The 17231-nt window shown below is 47.8% G+C and overlaps 1 protein-coding gene across 5 annotated transcripts in view; it reads right to left on the bottom strand.

Annotated features, from left to right (window-relative positions):
• EPN2 (epsin 2) overlaps positions 1-16939 on the bottom strand; it is an 84301-nt gene extending 67362 nt beyond the window's left edge. For all 5 annotated transcript variants that reach the window (XM_053665681.1, XM_037163166.2, XM_037163165.2 and 2 more), the window contains exon 1: positions 16783-16939. The gene's annotated coding sequence lies outside the window, so the exon portion shown is untranslated. The remainder of the gene's footprint in view (positions 1-16782) is intronic.
• Positions 16940-17231: the final 292 nt, after the last annotated feature.

Genomic DNA, 17231 nt, shown 5'->3' with positions numbered 1-17231 from the left:
CTTAGTTTGCTTTTGTTTTAGGTGTGGTTCTTAATAACTGTGAGTTTGCTGTCCTTTCACTGTTCATCTTTTTTATCTTCTTTTTCTTAGGTAAGTCCCTTTAACATTTCATAGAATAAGGGCTTGGTGATGATGAACTCCTTGAACTTGACCTTATCTGAGAAGCACTTTATCTGCCCTTTCATTCTAAATGAAAGCTTTGCTGGACAGAGCAATCTTGGATGTAGGTCTTTGGATTTCATGACTTGGAATACTTCTTTCCAGCCCCTTCTTGCCTGTAAGGTCTCTTTGGAGAAATCCACTGGCAGTCAGTCTGATGGGAACTCCTTTGTAGGTGACTGTCCCCTTACCTCTTGCTGCTTCTAGGATTCTCTCCTTCATTTGAATCTTGGCTAATGTAATGATGATGTGCCTTGGTGTGTTCCTTCTTGGGTCCAACTTCTGTGGGACTCTCTGAGCTTCCTGGATTTCCTGGAAGTCTATTTCCTTTGCCAGATTGGGGAGATTCTCCCTTATTATTTGTTCAAATAAGTGTTCCACTGGTGGCTGTTCCTCTTCCCCTTCTGATACCCCTACAATTTGGATGTTGGAATGTTTAAAGATGTCCTGGAGGTTCCTAAGCCTCTCATTTTTTTGAATTCTTGCTTCTTCATCCTTTTCTGTTTGGTCATTTTTTTCCTCCTTCTGGTCCACTCCTTTGATTTGAGTCCCAGTTTCCTTTCCATTACTATTGGTTTCCTGTGCATTTCCATTCATTTCAATTAGTTTAGACTTCGTATGTTCCTCTAATTTGTGACTATAATCAACCAGTTCTGTGAGCATCCTGATCACCAGTGTTTTGAACTGTGCATCTGAAAGTTTGGCTATTTCTTGGTCACTTAGAGTTATGGGCTCTGGGGCTTTGAGTTCTTGAGCCATAATGTTTTAGTCTGTTCATGCCTATTACATAGGAGGAGCAGAGCCCTAGGTATTCACTAGGGTGGGGCCACCCAGGTCACTGGTTTGTGACACTGTATGTGGGGGCGGGGTCAGAGAGGGGCCACCCAGGTCACTGGTTTGTGACACTGTATGTGGGGGTGGGGTCAGAGAGGGACAATAGCAGTCCCCTCTGCTGCTTCCCACCACTGGGGCCTGTGAGGTCTGTCTCACTGCTCGCTCTTTCACTGGTTTATCTGCAGGCGAATGTGTGATCACAGTCAACCCTCAAAGGGTCCGCAGCCTTGCGCCCTCCATGGGTCCGCCCGCTACTACTCCACACCTGGAATCCACCCATGGCTGCCTGCACGCCTGGGTTGTGTACCTGGGTCGGTCCCGGGGCTCTTTCCTGCCCAACCCCACTCTGCTGCTGGCTCTGCCCCTCTTACTGGTTTGGCTGCAGGGTTCGTTGTTGTCAAACTTCTGTATAGTTCAATTTTCTGTGGTCTGACTATGTTTTTGTTGCTAAAACTTTATTGTTTTTAAACTTGGTTGTGTGAGAAGGCACAATGTTTCCATCCACACCTCCATCTTGGCGGAAGTCCATGGTTTACAAATTCTTGTTGCAGCACACTGGTTGAAAATCCCTGGTCTATGAGATGGCAACAAACCAGAGTCACAGGAGAATTTTCTCCTCCACCTGGGACCTGACACAGCCGCCTCCCCCATATCCTCTAACAGAGATAGATGCACAGCATCAGACAGTGCAGACCATTCTCCAGGTGCAGCGACCTCACCACCTAAGAAGCAGCAGTGAGCCACTTCTCACCTAACAGCAGCCCTTGAGAAAGGCACCCTTGAGTCAGTGTCAGGCTACTTAGGGCTGTCTGCAAACTCCTTGCTGGAAATAAACCCCCAAGGAAAATCATTGCTTGCATATAAAACATGTTCCCAAACCTACTTTGTTACCCACAGACACTGACAGCAATTCACCCAACCTGCCATTCTGAACTTCAGGAAGCTGTCATGAAAATACAAGGCACAGACTCTGTTTCACTATGTAAACGATGGCACTGACTCAGTGTTCAGGAAACAAGCTCTACGGTCATGACTGTCATGAAAACACCAAGAATACTGAATCTGTCCCCACAACTTGGGGCAGGGCCAGGTCGCAGAAACTGCCAAGCATTCCCCTCGATGCCTGTGCTCAGAGGCCGCTGACCACCACCCTCAGGCCTACAGCTGCAGTCTCTCAGGCCTAAGAACAGGGTCTGCCCCCCAAAGGCAGCCTTGGAAACAGACCTCAGGCCACCAAAGCCAAAGACATCAGAAGAGACCTCTGAGCCACTTATGTACCAACATTACATACTGTGTGCTTTTCTGTTATGTGCATTACACTTCAGTAATAAGTTCTTTTTAATGTGTGTGCTGTAATCAAGGGTAAATGACCCTCCTGCTCCCACATACATGACATTTTCTTTATGATCCACACAAGTCACATTTCAAAGTCACCACTGATGAGTTAAAGTAGCAACTACTGAATATTGCCGAAAGTGGAAACAGCCCAGGTGCTTGTCCCCAGATGAATGGATAAACAAACTGTGGTGTAGCCACAGCATGGACTATTACTTGGCCATAAAAAGAAAAGAAGGACTGACCCAGGCACTGCATGAGTGGACCTGAAAAACACTATGCTCACACATGGGATGACTCCACTGCATGAAATGTCCAGCACAGGCTGAGCCACAAGGACAGAATGCAAGTGCATGGTCCCCCAGGGGCCAGGGGAAAGAGGGGTGTGCAGAGTGATGGCCAGGAGGACGCAGGTTTCCTCACAGCGGAGGAAAACCCCAGGAACTAGGCAGTGTTGATGGCGGCACTGTGCTGGAAGTGTGCCAGTGCCACTGATTTTTACACTTTAAAATGGTTACTGTAGTGAATTTTATGTATACTTTGCAGTGAAAAATTTAAAATAGCAAAGCTTTCATTGTTCTGCCCTAATATAAATGCTAATAAAATTCAACCTAAGTCAAGATTTGGTATAAAGATGATTATTCCACAACTGAAAAAAAATACAAGCTTCAACCCCAGAACATATTAAATCAGAGTAGAACTTCTGGTAGTCAGTGTTGACTTAAAAAATAAAGTTTCCAAAGAGTCCACATCTGTCAGAGATGCGTACTTGAAGCATTTGTCACCTAAGAGAGGCCTGGGATTCGTGCTGAAATACTCCGGTGGGAAGGAGGGGATACCTAGACTGAAGTTGCTGAAGCTGAGGGATGGGTGCACCAGACTATTCTATTTCTATATATTAGAAATTCTCCCTAGTGAGAAGCTGGTGTCAAGCAGGCTTCCAAAGACCTTTGACATGCTGGGTAAAGAACTTAGACTGTCCAGCTTCAGGGACTCGGCCTGGGGCCCTTTGCCAAGACTCCCAGTGCACGGCCACCAGGGCAGGCCCATCTGCAGGAGGCCACACCCAGGGGCCCTCAGAAGGTCACCGGGCCCCAGGTCAGACCACCACAGTGGCACTCAGTGGTGTCTAGCCTAGTCCGTCACATAGCAAACCAATCTGCTGTCCAGGCCTTTGAGCTGCCTGCCCTAAATTCACCTACCAACTGGGGTCGAGGCCAGGTTAAGAAATGAGGGAACCTCTCACTAAAATGCCTTTAGCAGACCCCCAGAATACCTGACCACTGCAGACACAGCTCCCCTTCAGGCCAGGGTCAGAGGAAGCTCGCTCCAGTCTCTGGCTCCAGATGCATAACCCCCTAGAGGTTAGTATCACAATTGCCTCTCTTCCTCTCTGCTAGAATTAGATTGAGCGGGTGTCTCTATCTCATTTCCTATTACCTAGGAAAGTATATGGCTTCACCTAAAACCCTACTGTGTGACTCTGATTCCTGATGGATACTGCTCCAAGGGCACATTATAAAGGCTTGCTTTTTACAAATGCAAGACACGGAAGATAACAGGATGTATTGGGTTGGACAGAAAGTTGGTTTAGTTTTTCCGGTAAGATTGCTCTAGTAGTGCGTAGTTGTCTTTAACTTGATTTGAAACAATTGTGTTAGACTGTATTGCAAAAGCTGTCATATCACCATGCATTTTTTTTTAGATTTTTTATTTTTAAACAGAGGGGAAGGGAGAAAGAGAGAGAAACATCAATGTGTGGCTGCCTGTCAGGTACCCTCTACTGGGGAGCTGGCCAGCAACCCAGGCATGTGCCCTGACTGGGAACCAAACCTATGACCCTTTGGTTCACAGGCCAGCGCTCAATCCACTGAGCCACACAAGCCAGGGCTACCAGCACGCATTTAAAAAAACTGAACAACATTGGGGAATTTTTGTGCAGCCATTTTAATATTGAAGTTGGAAGAAGATATGTAACATTTTTAGTGCATTACGCTTTATTGTTTCAAGAAAAGTAAAACATAACTGAAACCCAAAAAAAGATTTACACAGTGTAGGAAGAAGGTGCTGTGACTGATCAAACCTGTCAAAAGTGATTTGAGAAGTTTCTTGGTACTGTGACATTTTGGCCAAATAATCCTTTGCTGTGGGGCTGTCTTGTGCATTGGAAGATACTTGGCAGCACCCCTGGCCTCTATGCACGAGAAGCCAATAGTGGGAGACAGCCGACATACTCAATCCAAATCAATAAAGTTATTGGTGAAAATGAAAAATGTGTCTTTTATTTTATGGAAAAAACTAAACAGACTTTTTGGCCACCCCAATATTAGTGTGGGGTGCCAGAAAAGGAGGCAACAGGAAATAAGGAATTATGGTACAAACACTACCTAAAATAGTATCAGAGATGCTCTAGAATGTAGAGCCCTGGGTCAGGAAGAGGGGGACATGGAGATGGGGGCATGGAGAGGAGGGCTGGGTCGTGTGCCTGGCCAAGGAGGATTCGGCACAAAGGTGGAGGGGGAGGGGCCCCAGGGCAAGGAGAAGGGCACTGAACAGGGTGGTAAGCAAGCTCCAGCATGCTGAGCACTGTGTAAGGTCCGAGGTCCCCAGAGCAGGGTCCAGGAATCGAAGGAAAATGAGCGGGCACCATGGGAGGGGTGGCGGCTCTGAAGGACTGGTAGATGCAAGTCCGTCCAGAGTCAGTGCCAATACTGGCGCTGACCCAGTGTTACCAGGCAACAGTGCAGGCCTCCAGCTGTCAAGTGTTCTGATTTGTCAATGAAGCTGCACATCTATGCAATCTTCTAATTTTCATGTTGGCAACGTGGAAGACAGGGTAATGGGCTCCCAAAGATGTCCACACCGTCCTAGTTATGTGGCAAAGGAGAATTAAGGTAGCAGATGGAATTAAGGTTTCTAGTCAGCTGACCTTAAAGTAGGGAGGGATCCTGGATTATCTAGTGGGCTCAAGGCAATCACAAGGGTCCTGGGAAGTGGGAGTCAGTGTCAGAGTGACACAGTGGGAGAAGGCTCGGAGGAGCTGGCTTTGAAGATGGAAGGGGCCACAAATCAAGGAAGCTGGAGAGGCAAGGAAACAGATCCTCCCCCAGAGCCTCTGAAAGAAGTGCAGCCCTGATACAACACAATTTTAGCACCTAAAGCCAGTGTTGAACTTCTAACCCGTACCGTTGTAAGCCATGTGTTTGTGGTGATCAGGTACAGCAGCCACAGGAACCTAATGCAGCAACCAATTTTAATGTTAAAAAGAGGCACTGTACAGCCCAAACAAAACTGATCACGCATCAGGTGTGGACACCTTTTGCCCAGTCCACACTGAGGAGATCTGAGGGCTGGAACCCTCCTGGCGATCCAGCACCGAACCAATCACACACACTCTGCCGTGCATTCCAGGTTAACTAAAGGACCTTATAAACTGGTCATAATATTCTCCAGGGTTTTGTAGAAAACAAAAATACTTGGCTCTAAGGAGTTCCATTCCCAAGGGACCTGTTAGCCACAGCATGAGCACACTGCCTAGACATCACCCTGGGACCTGAGACTGGCTGGGAGTACAGGATGGAAAAGAATCCTTTTCCACCCGCCTTCCCCTGCCGAGAGCCAGAAGTGAGAGCTTTTTCGGGTTCCTAGGGGAGGGCCAGTGCCTCCCTCCCAGCTACCTACCGGGTACTCTCCCGCCCACAGTGGTTCCTAGCACCCACTGCAATGAGATCACTAATTTTTTTTTAAACAACAGAGAAACACTTTCCAAATAAGCTTTTTTAAGTCCCCTATGTTCAGATCAGAGCAGAGCTGCTTGGATTAGAGGTGGAATGGAGGACCCAAGGCCCTGCCCACTGGCCACTGAAAAATTGTGTGAAAACCACAGCCCAACCTGAATCTCACTAAGCTCTGCCCCAGGTCCAACCCTCCTCCTTGCTCAGCCCAAGCTCGATGCTTGACCCTGAGGCCCGGTCACAGCTCTGTTCCCTCAGCTGGCAGTTCTCCGAAGGGGAAGATGCTGTTCCCCAGAACTCCCACTCTTCCTTCCAGGCTCAACTTACTCGTCCTTCACTCTGAAGCCTTCTCAGACACCCAGGCTCACTCTTCTAGACCTCCCTCTCCAGGAATGGACAGGACTTGTCCCCACATTAGGAGCCACTCTCTGCAGACCACAGCTGCTTGGGGGCAAGAACTTATCACTGTGTATTCCCAGATTATAGCACATGATACTGTGTCCTCAGTAGACACTAAACAAAGAGTGAGTGAACTGGCCTATAAACTAATTTTTCTGTACTGCTCTAAGTTATTGCATTATGATGTTTATGAAATGTACCAGGTAAAACCTCACTTTTAATCTTAACTAAAGTGAGCCTACCTAAATTAGTAACTCTACATTACATCTTAAAGAAATTACCTTAAAGAACTGCAGCTTTAAATTTTACAAGTACTGTTTGCTGCAGTCATTACGATGAGGCATTTAGGAAGGAACCCGCCTGCAGGCTTGCACGCATGGACCAGAACTTCCTGTGCTCTGCTCAGGAGAAACTCCTTAACAGGGGGGTCACAGTCTCCTCTCTCGTCCTCACCTTGTGTGCACCCTTGGCTAAGGTAGGTTGAGCCCAGGCCCTCATCTGCTTTCACCTCTGCTGCCACTCCCCTCTTCCCCAGCCACCCAGTCACTCTGCAGTTCTCAGGGCCCCAGCACCTGAGCATCATCACCACAAAGGCTTCTTGCTCTCTCTGCTCCAATTTTCTCCCAGATTCTAACCCATGACACTCCCAGAGGCTCCACTGAGCCCACCCCATTCAGCTTTTCAGCCCACAGGAGCCATTAGAATCATTGGGAAAACTCTAGGAACTGCCATTGGCTCTCACATCCACAGTCTGGAACACGGCTGTAACAGGCATTTTAACAAGCTCTCCAGGCCACATGATCTGCAGGTGCACCCAAGGGTGAGAACTTCGAGCTCACAGGTCTCACACTGAGGCCCTGAGCTCTGAGGCCCTGAGCCCAAACCAGCCCTGAGGCCCTGAGCTCCCCACAGACAGAACTATGCACTGGCCACCCCTCTCTCTGACACACACCCCTGTGCCGGCTCAAGAACTGCAGCCTGGCCAGGCCCCTGCCCACAGAAACGGTGCCACTTTGCAAGGCCCCTGCCAGAGGGCCCCTCCCCAAACGTTGAGCTCCCCCCAACCAAGTCCCAAGGCCTCTGCCACTGTGTGGTCTCTCAGCACCCAGCAGACCCCCAGCAGGCAGCCTGCGCCAGGCACACGCCCCATGTGCCTATGGGCACCACCCAGGCCCACCCCTAGCTTGGCCTCCTGCTGTTCCCTCCGTCTGAAATGCCTTCCCATCTGCCTTCCACTCCTGAAACGATTCCCTGTCCTTTGAGGTCCAGCTCAAACCCTACTCTCTCCCTGTTACCTTTGTCTTTTCAATTGGACTAAGTTCTTGGTGGCAAGAAACACAGCATTTCACACACACCCATCACGAGTTGCCCATTTCCAGACACTGACCCAAACGTTCTGCCCGACTGTCATAACACTATCTTTGATTCAATGTTCATGGTTCTATATCAACCGGACTGCCTTCCATAAAGTAGCATAAAATATTTCCCTGATCCTGTTTCCCAAATTTTGGGGCCCAAAGTATTAGTTCTTATACCCAGGACGACTCTGGGTACAGAACAAGCACTGCGGAGGACTTGCTCTCAAACAGAAGTGTGCTTTCTGGCCTGTCAGTCCCCCTTTATTGCTGTGACTAGGGTAGGGCAGGGGTGCGGGGAGGAGGGCGCAGACTTGGCATGGTAACTTTAGCTCTCATGATTTATTCACCTCGAGTCTCAAAAGAGTTTACGAAACAAAACATGTAAGTCCAAACCTCCAGGGCCTCCAAGGAGTGCAGGGCAGGTACTAACGCATCACTGTTCACCATCCCTCGGCTTGGGAACTGATTTCCAAACCCTGAGAAAGCGCTCACACCCCAGCCTCCGCAGGCACTGTGAGGCCAGAGATGACCCAGTGACGAGAGTCATGGGCTCACTGCCTGCTGAGGAAGGGGATGATTTATATTTTTATTCACATGCAGCTGTTTAAGGCTATCAAGTGCTTCTGTATGAATTTGATCACATTTTAACAATAGCATTAGCAGAGGATTTTTAGTACTTAATTTCTATATTTCATATTTAAAGAACCAATGTGCACCACTTCAGGAGTACAGAGTAAAAGGAAATGCTACCTTTCCTTATAGAGCAATTCGGGCAAATTTTTTCACACAGCTTTACAAACACCAAAAACTATATAAGCCCACAAAGACTTCCTCCCAGCCAAACCAGTTGGGGTCCCCCAGGTCTTTGCTCACTCACCCAGGCAGCTTGAGGTCTCAGAATTCTGTGTCCCTGGATGGAAAGGTGAGGCGTTATCACAGAAACAGCCTCATGAGGCTCCAAAATCAGATGAAGTACGGGAATGAATTTGGGGGGGGATGCGGGTGAGTAGGCTCGGCCCCTCTGTGCCTCGGCCTGCCCACCTGTGAAAGGCTTCTTTCCCGCGATTGCTATGAGGGCGCAGCGAGACGATGGAAGCACCTGGAATGGCTAGAAAGTGAGGCAGTGGAAACAACATGGTTCTGGATCTGACACAGGTGGCAGCAAACACCAGTGAGGCCCTCACTGACTGTGTAGCCCGGGCAGGTTGCTGACCCCTCCGGGCCTCAGTTTTTGCACATGCAAAAAGAGACATGGTTTCATGCTTTTCAGGGTCATGGGAAGAATTAATTAAACCCTGTACATAAACAAAGAAGTCACAGAGGACCTGACATAGGGGACATTCTAAAACCACAAAGGGCTCACCCTCCCACATCCCTCAAATGTTTGGGTTTCATGGGCAGTCACTACTGGAGGAAAAAAAATTTCCTCCAAACTCTAAACACCAAATATTAAATCACTCAGAACTGTGACGGGGAAGGAGTGACGTGCAGTAGCACCAGTGGCCAGCCTCTGTAGCCCCGTGGGAGTCTGTTCAGTGCCCAGCACCACATCCTGCCCTTTCCGGCTGCTTATCCAAAAACCTTGACAGTGAGTATCTTGCTGGATGTGTGGAAATGAACTGGCTTTTTGCACAACCCAAAATTCATTGCCCCTTCAAGGGCACTGATGCCTTGCATTCCTTCATTAAGGAAAACATCTCGACTGACCCACACAGTGACAACAGCCATGACCACAGTACAAATCACAACCACAGAAGAAAAAAATGAAGACAGCTCTTTGAGAAACCAAAACCCTGAGCGCCATGCCACCAGCTTGAACAATACGCAGACATATGTCACAGCATAAAAGAACTGCTTTTGGGTTTCCTCTGCACAGCCAGCCGGTGCTGATCCCTTACACACCTTCTCATTCAGCCCTCTGTTTCAGGGTTCCTAAACTGGCCCCCCAGACCAGCAGCATCAGCAACACTGGGAAACTGGTTGAAAATGCACAATCCCAGGCCTCACCCCAGACCTACTGAATCAGAAACCCTGGGTGTGGAGCCCGGCAACATGTCTAACAGGTGCCCTGGGTGATTCTGATGCACACTGGAGTCTGAGAAACACCAGTACCTGGCTGCCAAGGAGTTATTAATAGCCCCACTTTAGAGATAAGGTAACTGAAGCTCAGTGGCTAAAATGCCCGAAGCCCCACAGCCAGGAGGCCAATATGTACCCAATCAGATTCCAAAGCTATTTGTCGCATGGCCTTTGTAGCCAACATGTCTGCACCACTTGGTGCTCTCAGCTACACAGGCCCCACAATGCAATGAGGACACTACCTTAAGAGGAGTGGGAGTGACAGGAAGAATGAATCCTGTACTTAGAACTGATTCATTATAGATGCTGTTAAATCCACATCATGTATCATCCCTAGGAGGTCAGCCATCCCTCAGGAGGAGCCTGCTTCCCCCGTTCCATTCATCAGCGAGGCTGCCATGAAGAGAAAATAGGCAGTCCCTTCATTTGCAGCCCTGTGTGCACCTGGCTCCCAGCACTGCTTCGAACAGGAGAATTAAAAGACCCGCTCTGTCTCCAGAGAGCTTGAAAGCGCAGCCTGGACACTGTCTGGACCAGGACCGGGGGAGACTCTCTGTGCCCAGGTATGCACAGGCAGAGAGCCTTTTAACAATGCGGTGGGTCTAGTTCAAAGGAGGGAAGTCTTTTTTCTTTCTTTCATTTTCTAATCAAACCCTAAATCTACCATCCATCGGTTCGGGCTGTCCATTAAATTCTTGACATGGAGTGTTTTCATAGACCATACAATTAGAAGAAATCTCCTTATTCACAGTTTCCAGCCTTCTAAGTAGAGTTGGTGGTGATTTTCAGATCACGAGCTTATATCATAGTTTAAATGAGCACCCGTCACACTGGGCGGCTTTCTACAGGACCTGGAGGAACCGGGGGCACCTGGGTTTGGGAGTCACAGACTCCTGGCTGCGCCAGTCCCTCAGAAGTGACCTGGGCTCCTCGAGCACTCAGAAGGCCACAGCAGAAACAGATGGCCCTGGTGAAATGGCAGCACACGCTGAACCACATGTGTGGGGGGGCACTCAGTTTCCATGTGCACACCTCTGACTACAGCCACGCGAGCGTTCCTTCAGTTGTGACCACTGTACTCTGGTCTGGACAAGGGCAGAAACAGCTGACACTCCATCACTGGTAAAGTTGCCTGCTGTCTGCTTTTGTTATTTGTGCTACACTCATTTTATTTTAATATAAATGTTTTAGGCAACCTAAGAACAAATGTAGAACGTGTAGTAACATGAGTTGCTTGACCTCATTACCTCAAGTATATCAAGCACAGGAGTAAAACAGAAAGAAAGACCCATTTATTTAACTTTTCAAGGATTTTTGTTGTTGTTGCTTTATGATTTTTTTGATACTTGCCTAACATGCATATGCTATAAAAATAGTTAACAGGGAGCCCTGATTGGTGTGGCTCAGTGAGTTGGGCGTTGTTCCACAAGGCAAAAGATCGAGAGTTTGATTCCTGGTCAGGGCACGTGCCTGGATGGCAGGTTCAGTCCCTGGTAGGGTGTGTACGAGAGGCAACCAATCAATGTTTCTCTTTCTTTCTCACTCTCTAAAAATAAATAAATAAAATCTTTTTTGAAAAGTTAACAGGGAAATAACTGAGATAGCTAGCTTTGTTTAATGTCTTATGAAATTTTCATGAGCAATCTAAGCATAATGATTAAGAATACATGTGTGAGTTCATGTAAGTGGAATAAAAGTTTTATGAAAGAACTTTTCATAGACTTCTCTACAGCTTTTCTTGTAAATTAGTCTTTTGGTTCTGAACCTTCTCTAAAGGAAGTTGTACATCTTTGGAAATTTATTCCTTATTCCCCCTTGACAGCTAATGGGCTTTTACCAAGTTTAAATACAAAACAACTACTAATGTAACTACTATTGCTTACAACCACACCCTATACTTTTCCCCCTCCTCCAAAGAAAGGTGTTGGGTTCCTTTTTGGTTTTTTGCCTTTCAGAGGTAGGGGGATTGATCGGAAAAACTAAGGTGCTGCATTTTAAATGTAGAATATGGCATTTGCTAACTTAGGAAGCCACAGTGTTCTTGGCCCATCACGACATGGAGTAGCATTAACTGTTAAGTTTTGTGCTCCCAAATTTTTGTTTTTAAGAATTGCTTGCCCTGGCTGGTGTAACTCAGTGGACTGAGCGCAGGCCTGGGAACCAAACAACTGCAGTTCGATTCCTAGTCAGGGCACATGCCTGGGTTGCAGGCCAGTTTCCATCAAGGGACACACGAGAGGCAACCATACATTGTATTTCTCTCCCTCTCTCCTTCCCTTTCCCTCTAAAGATAAATAAATAAAATCTTTATATATATATATATATATATATATATATATATATATATATATATATACTTCTTGATACTCTTATAGCCTGTCTTCAGCTTTGAGCCTTTATTCTATTTGTCAGGCGCACCAGGCGCCTTTTTTAGCCTTCTGCCTTGTCACCAACCATTCCTACTTGGTGGCCATGCACTTGGGAAAAAAGCCACGTAATCTTTCCAGCATCGCTCAGTGTCTGAGGATACCCTGCTTCCTCTGCTTGCATCTCTCAAACTACCTCCCTCATCCTATTTCCTCTGGCAAATCTCTCCTTAGCTGAGGAGACTGTTATTTCCCTGAAACGCTACCTATCCTGGGTGGCATGTCTTTAAATTCTTCCTCTTCCTCTCTTCTTTAAGTAATGGGGCTAAGTTATACGAAAAGCTCACCCTGCAGACTGCCTTCTCAGTACCATACAAAACCACCAAACAGAAGAGGTATATATTTTTTATTTTAGAATGGAAGCTTCTCCAGAGGAGAAACAGTGGTTTTTCATATGTCCTATTGTGCCTAGTACACCATAAATGCTCAATAAATATTGATGACGGGGAGGAAGCTGCCTAACCTCTCCTCCGGACCTCAGGTTTTCCAGTCACAAATGGGTGGTGGTCCTATGTTATATGTCAACGTAAGGACAAAGTACAATTTTATGTGAAGAAAAAAAAGGCTGCTATAACAGCTTTTCATTTCAAGGCATCAAAAATTCAACTGCCTGACTGAAAAATAGGTATGGTCAAACGAGCCCATAGACGGATGCCTCTGAATACACTCACAAAACCACATGCACGTTTATTTCATGTTTCTGTTTTCTAAGTTTCTATTTTTAGACAGCTTGAACAAGCTAATTAAGAGGAAAGAAAATTCCACTGACTAACTTATCAGAAAGCTTGTCAATTTTCAAAAACTCAACAGATGGATGTAAACAGTAACTTCAACAGTGTGCTTTCTCCCAACCTCACCATCTTTTTTTTAAAAAAAACAACATTTATTTGGGGTATGAGATAGAAATTTCTATTTATTTATTTATTTATTTATTTATTTATTTATTTATTTATTTATTAGAGAGGGAGAAAAAGAGGGCGAGAAGCATTGATCAGTTGCTTCTTGCTCATGGTCTGACAGGGGAGTGAACCCACAACCAAGGCACTTGCCCAACCAGGAATCAAACCCATGACCTTTTGGTTCAAAGGCCTGACACTCAACCAACTGAGCCACACTGGCCAAGGCTCACCCTCAATCTTAATTACATCATTTCACAGTCTATTATCAATTTGCAGTTAGAGCTTTAAGCAAGTCTCTTCATTCCTGTCAGATTGGGTTTTTCAAATAAGGTAACAGGTATACTATTTTGGAATCCAGCAGACCTGTTCAAATCACAGCTCTATCACTTACTGGGTGAATGACCTTGAGCACATGACCTAAGCCCCTGAGTCTTAGTTTCCTCATCTGCAGCCTGGGGATTAATACCCACCTGGTTGACATGAGACTGCTGGACCACGAGCAGTGGTTTTTTGCAAGAATAAGACAGAAGAATGGAGCCCATAATAAGATCAATGAAAGGTTGTTCCCCTGCCCCCAGGACAGGTCTTGTGTGCTGGAGAAGCAAAGAAAGGCGGGACAGTCACTGATCTCAAAAATAACAGTGTCACAAGAGCCCTGGATACCCAGACAACATGATAAGTGCTCCAACAGACTGGGGTGGTGAGGGCTCAGAGAGAAGAGTTAGCAGGGCCTAAATGCTGATAGAGCTGGCTGGCAAAGGCTTGGCAAAAGTTTGTTTAAACTGAAGAGAGGAGTTGAAAGTCCAGCAGAAAACTGGGAGTAAGACTAGATAATTCTTTACAGACTCTCTAACCTCAAATTCCCCAAATCCAAGCCCTTTGATTTTTCCAAGGCTCATAGATGGATGCCACTGAATATACTCACAAAACCACATGCACGTTTATTTCACGTTTTTGTTTTCTAAGTTTCTGTTTTTAGACAGCTTGAACAAGCTGTCAGCTTGAACAAGCTGTCATGGTCACCCATGTCCCAACCAATCCAACAGGAATTTTGGGGGGGGCAATGAAAACAAATACCAAAAAGCTTTGAAAACTTTAATGTGCTTCCCAAGAGTGTAACTATGGCAATCCCATCCATGAAAATCTCTTAGTGCTTTAGTCCATGAAGAACTGAAAGGTGCCACTCCCCCTGATGAAATGGAGAAGAAAAGAGGGAATAAGGGAGGAGGAGGAGGAGGAGCAGCAGCAGCAGGAACAGGAGCAGCGCAGCAGCAGCAGCAACAGCAGCAGAAGCTGCCACCACCTACCCTTAAGTTCATGGAAAACCAAACCATAAAACAAAGGACAGCACCAAACACTTTTCATCTACTTTTGCAGGACTCATCAGAATCCAACTCTCCAGAAGTTCATACCTTATTACAATATGGAAGGCATAAAGAGGCAAGTGTATTTCTACAAAGAATGTCTACAAAGGATGGGTCATTTTTCAAGGCTGCATACACTATGCTAGCAAAGTAGGTACCATGACTTGGAACTTTTATATTTCTTCACACCTTGCACAGGTGCTTGGCACAACACACCTTGCTGGGAGAAGAGTTCTCCACAGAACTCCCTTACCTGCCAAGCTCAGGGTTCAGGGAGGCAAAAAGCCTGTGTAAGTCCAGAAGAGATCAGTACATCCCACAGGACAGTCCAGACTTGCTCCTGGCACAGGGCCTGGAGGGATGCGGTCCTGAGTCACGCCTTACAATCATTTGCACTTTACCAAACTCTTTAATGGCCAGTATCTCATTCAATGCTTACAAAAGAATAGCCCAGTAAGACTGGCAAGGATGACTAGCTCAATATTAAAACTAAAAAAACAAACGTTTAAAATGTACAAATAAAAATACAAATAGAAGATGAGAAGATGTGGTTTCTCCAATACAATCACTTGTTCCCAACACAAACACTGGAACAAGTACTATTCAGAAATAAACTATTCAGTCCCTTTGAATGCTTAACTACAGAGGAAAACTTTATCAGCGCAAATGCAATCACTGCTGTGCGGGATTCAGTACATGGTTTTTGTCAGCACCTGTCATCTGGTATCTAGAGCTACAAAACGCACATATAATTGGAGGGCAGGAGGGAGAGAGAAGGGCATGGATATTAAAACTCACTCTTTAAAATCGTTTTAACCTTCTATTCCAAGCCCTTCTTTACAGGGCATATTCTAGAGATGGAAATTAAGAACTTAATTCTCATTTTTTCCTGACCATGTTCTTGTGTGAATGGTTAAAAATAAAAGAGGGAGATAATCCTGAACATCTCTCTCTTAAAAAAAAAAAAAAAAAAAAAAACCTAACTAAAATGCCATGGAGAGAGCCCTGGAGGAGGGAGCTTGTATAGTTCTGGCACTGATACGGAATCGCAAATCACTGCGTCTCTGGGTCTCCGTTTTCCCCATCTCAACCCCAAAGATGGTTAAGCCCCCATCCTGTCTTCAGGCACAGACCAGATGCATTCCCAGGGCAGCAAAACTGTAAAGGGGCCCCTCACTGAGCCCCTGGGCTGAGGAATGGCCTTTCACAGGCCCCTAGGGGTTGGGGTTTCTGGAGAGAAAATAGCCCCTTCGCAAAGCCACTTGGCCAACTCCAGAGCGCAAACAAAAACCTGTTGGCAAGGACTCCTCTAGGAAGGACCAGCCTCTCCCGAAGCGCTCGGCTCCCGGCTCCGCACTCCCGGGGAGCCGCCCCACTGGGAAAGAAAGGAAGGTTCTCTTTCCACGCAGACTGACCGAAGAGTCGGGCCCCCACGCACCCATTCACCCACCAGCATTGGCCCAGCAGGACCTCCGGGAGGGGTCTCTGCCATCCCATGCGGAACAAAGGCAGCTGGAGCCCGGCTCTGCCGCCCCCGTCCCCGCTGTGCTGTGGGGGTGGGGTGGGGAGGGAGCCTGGTACCTCCGGAGGGGAAGGGAGCCCCGCTTCAGCTCAAAGGAGAGCGGGGTAGGGCCGGGATCCTGGACACAGAGGACCCCTCCCCCGATTCCTGGAGGAATGGGGTCCAGGCTCTACACGGGGGCGACAAGAGAGCAGGCTCAGCTCCGGAGAACAGGGGCACCCGGGCCGGGAGGGGCGGAAAGTGAGTGCTCTATGGAGAACAGGCTGAATTGTTCCGAGCTGAGAGGTGGAGGGTGAGGACCAGGAGGGGCTCCCGGAGCTAGGGTAGGATCACGGGAGCGCCAGACTGCCGGAATAGAAAATGAAAAGCTCTCAGATAGAAAAGGTGTGCTAGAGAGTGAGAGCGCGCGCGCGCGCGTGCGTGTGTGTGTGTGTGTGTGTGTGTGTGTGTGTGTGTGTGTTTCGGGGGCGAGAGGGAGGTCCTTGCAGCGGAAAGAGGGATCCAGATTAGGACTGGGCCATGCTCGAGCCTGTGGGGCGAGGTCTGGTGCCAAAGAAGGGGGGCCCGCCAGAGGTGCAGACCCAGCTTGGGCTGCAGGGATGCATACTTGGGGGGCTAATTCCCGAAGTGCCTGTGTTCTGGGGGCGGGGGAGGGTCCCCAAACCCGGCTTACCTTCGCTCCCTAAGGCCGGCCTGGGTGCGCGGCTACGGCCGCCAGTAGCGCTGGGGAGGCGAAAGCGACCGGAGCCCTGGGAGCCACAGGCGCTGGCGCCGCCACCACCGTGTCTAGCTCCGTTTGACACCCACACACCAGCCAACATGGCGGCCGAGAGGGGGCGCGCCGGCTGCGTGCGCGCGCCCGCTGCCCCGCCCCCAGTGCAGCTTAGGCCCCGCCCGCGCCTGCCTCCTGGTCTGGTAGCATCGCCCACGCCCCGTCCCCTGCAGCCTCCACCCAACCTTTCCACAACCCCACGTAGACCTCCCCACAGCTGGAACCTACAGTGGAATACCCTAAACAACTTCCTATTCCCCACACATGCGTCCCGACTATCCCAAATGCCACACATACCTGACAAATTCATACCCCAAAACCATGTACTGCTCAACTTCACTCAGGTTCCC

Source organism: Artibeus jamaicensis, unplaced genomic scaffold, assembly GCF_021234435.1.
Source record: "Artibeus jamaicensis isolate MK-2021 breed Jamaican fruit bat unplaced genomic scaffold, CSHL_Jam_final contig_419, whole genome shotgun sequence".
NCBI lineage: Eukaryota > Metazoa > Chordata > Mammalia > Chiroptera > Phyllostomidae > Artibeus > Artibeus jamaicensis.
Note: the sequence above shows the minus strand (reverse complement) of the source record. Positions and strands in the feature narration are given on the sequence as shown.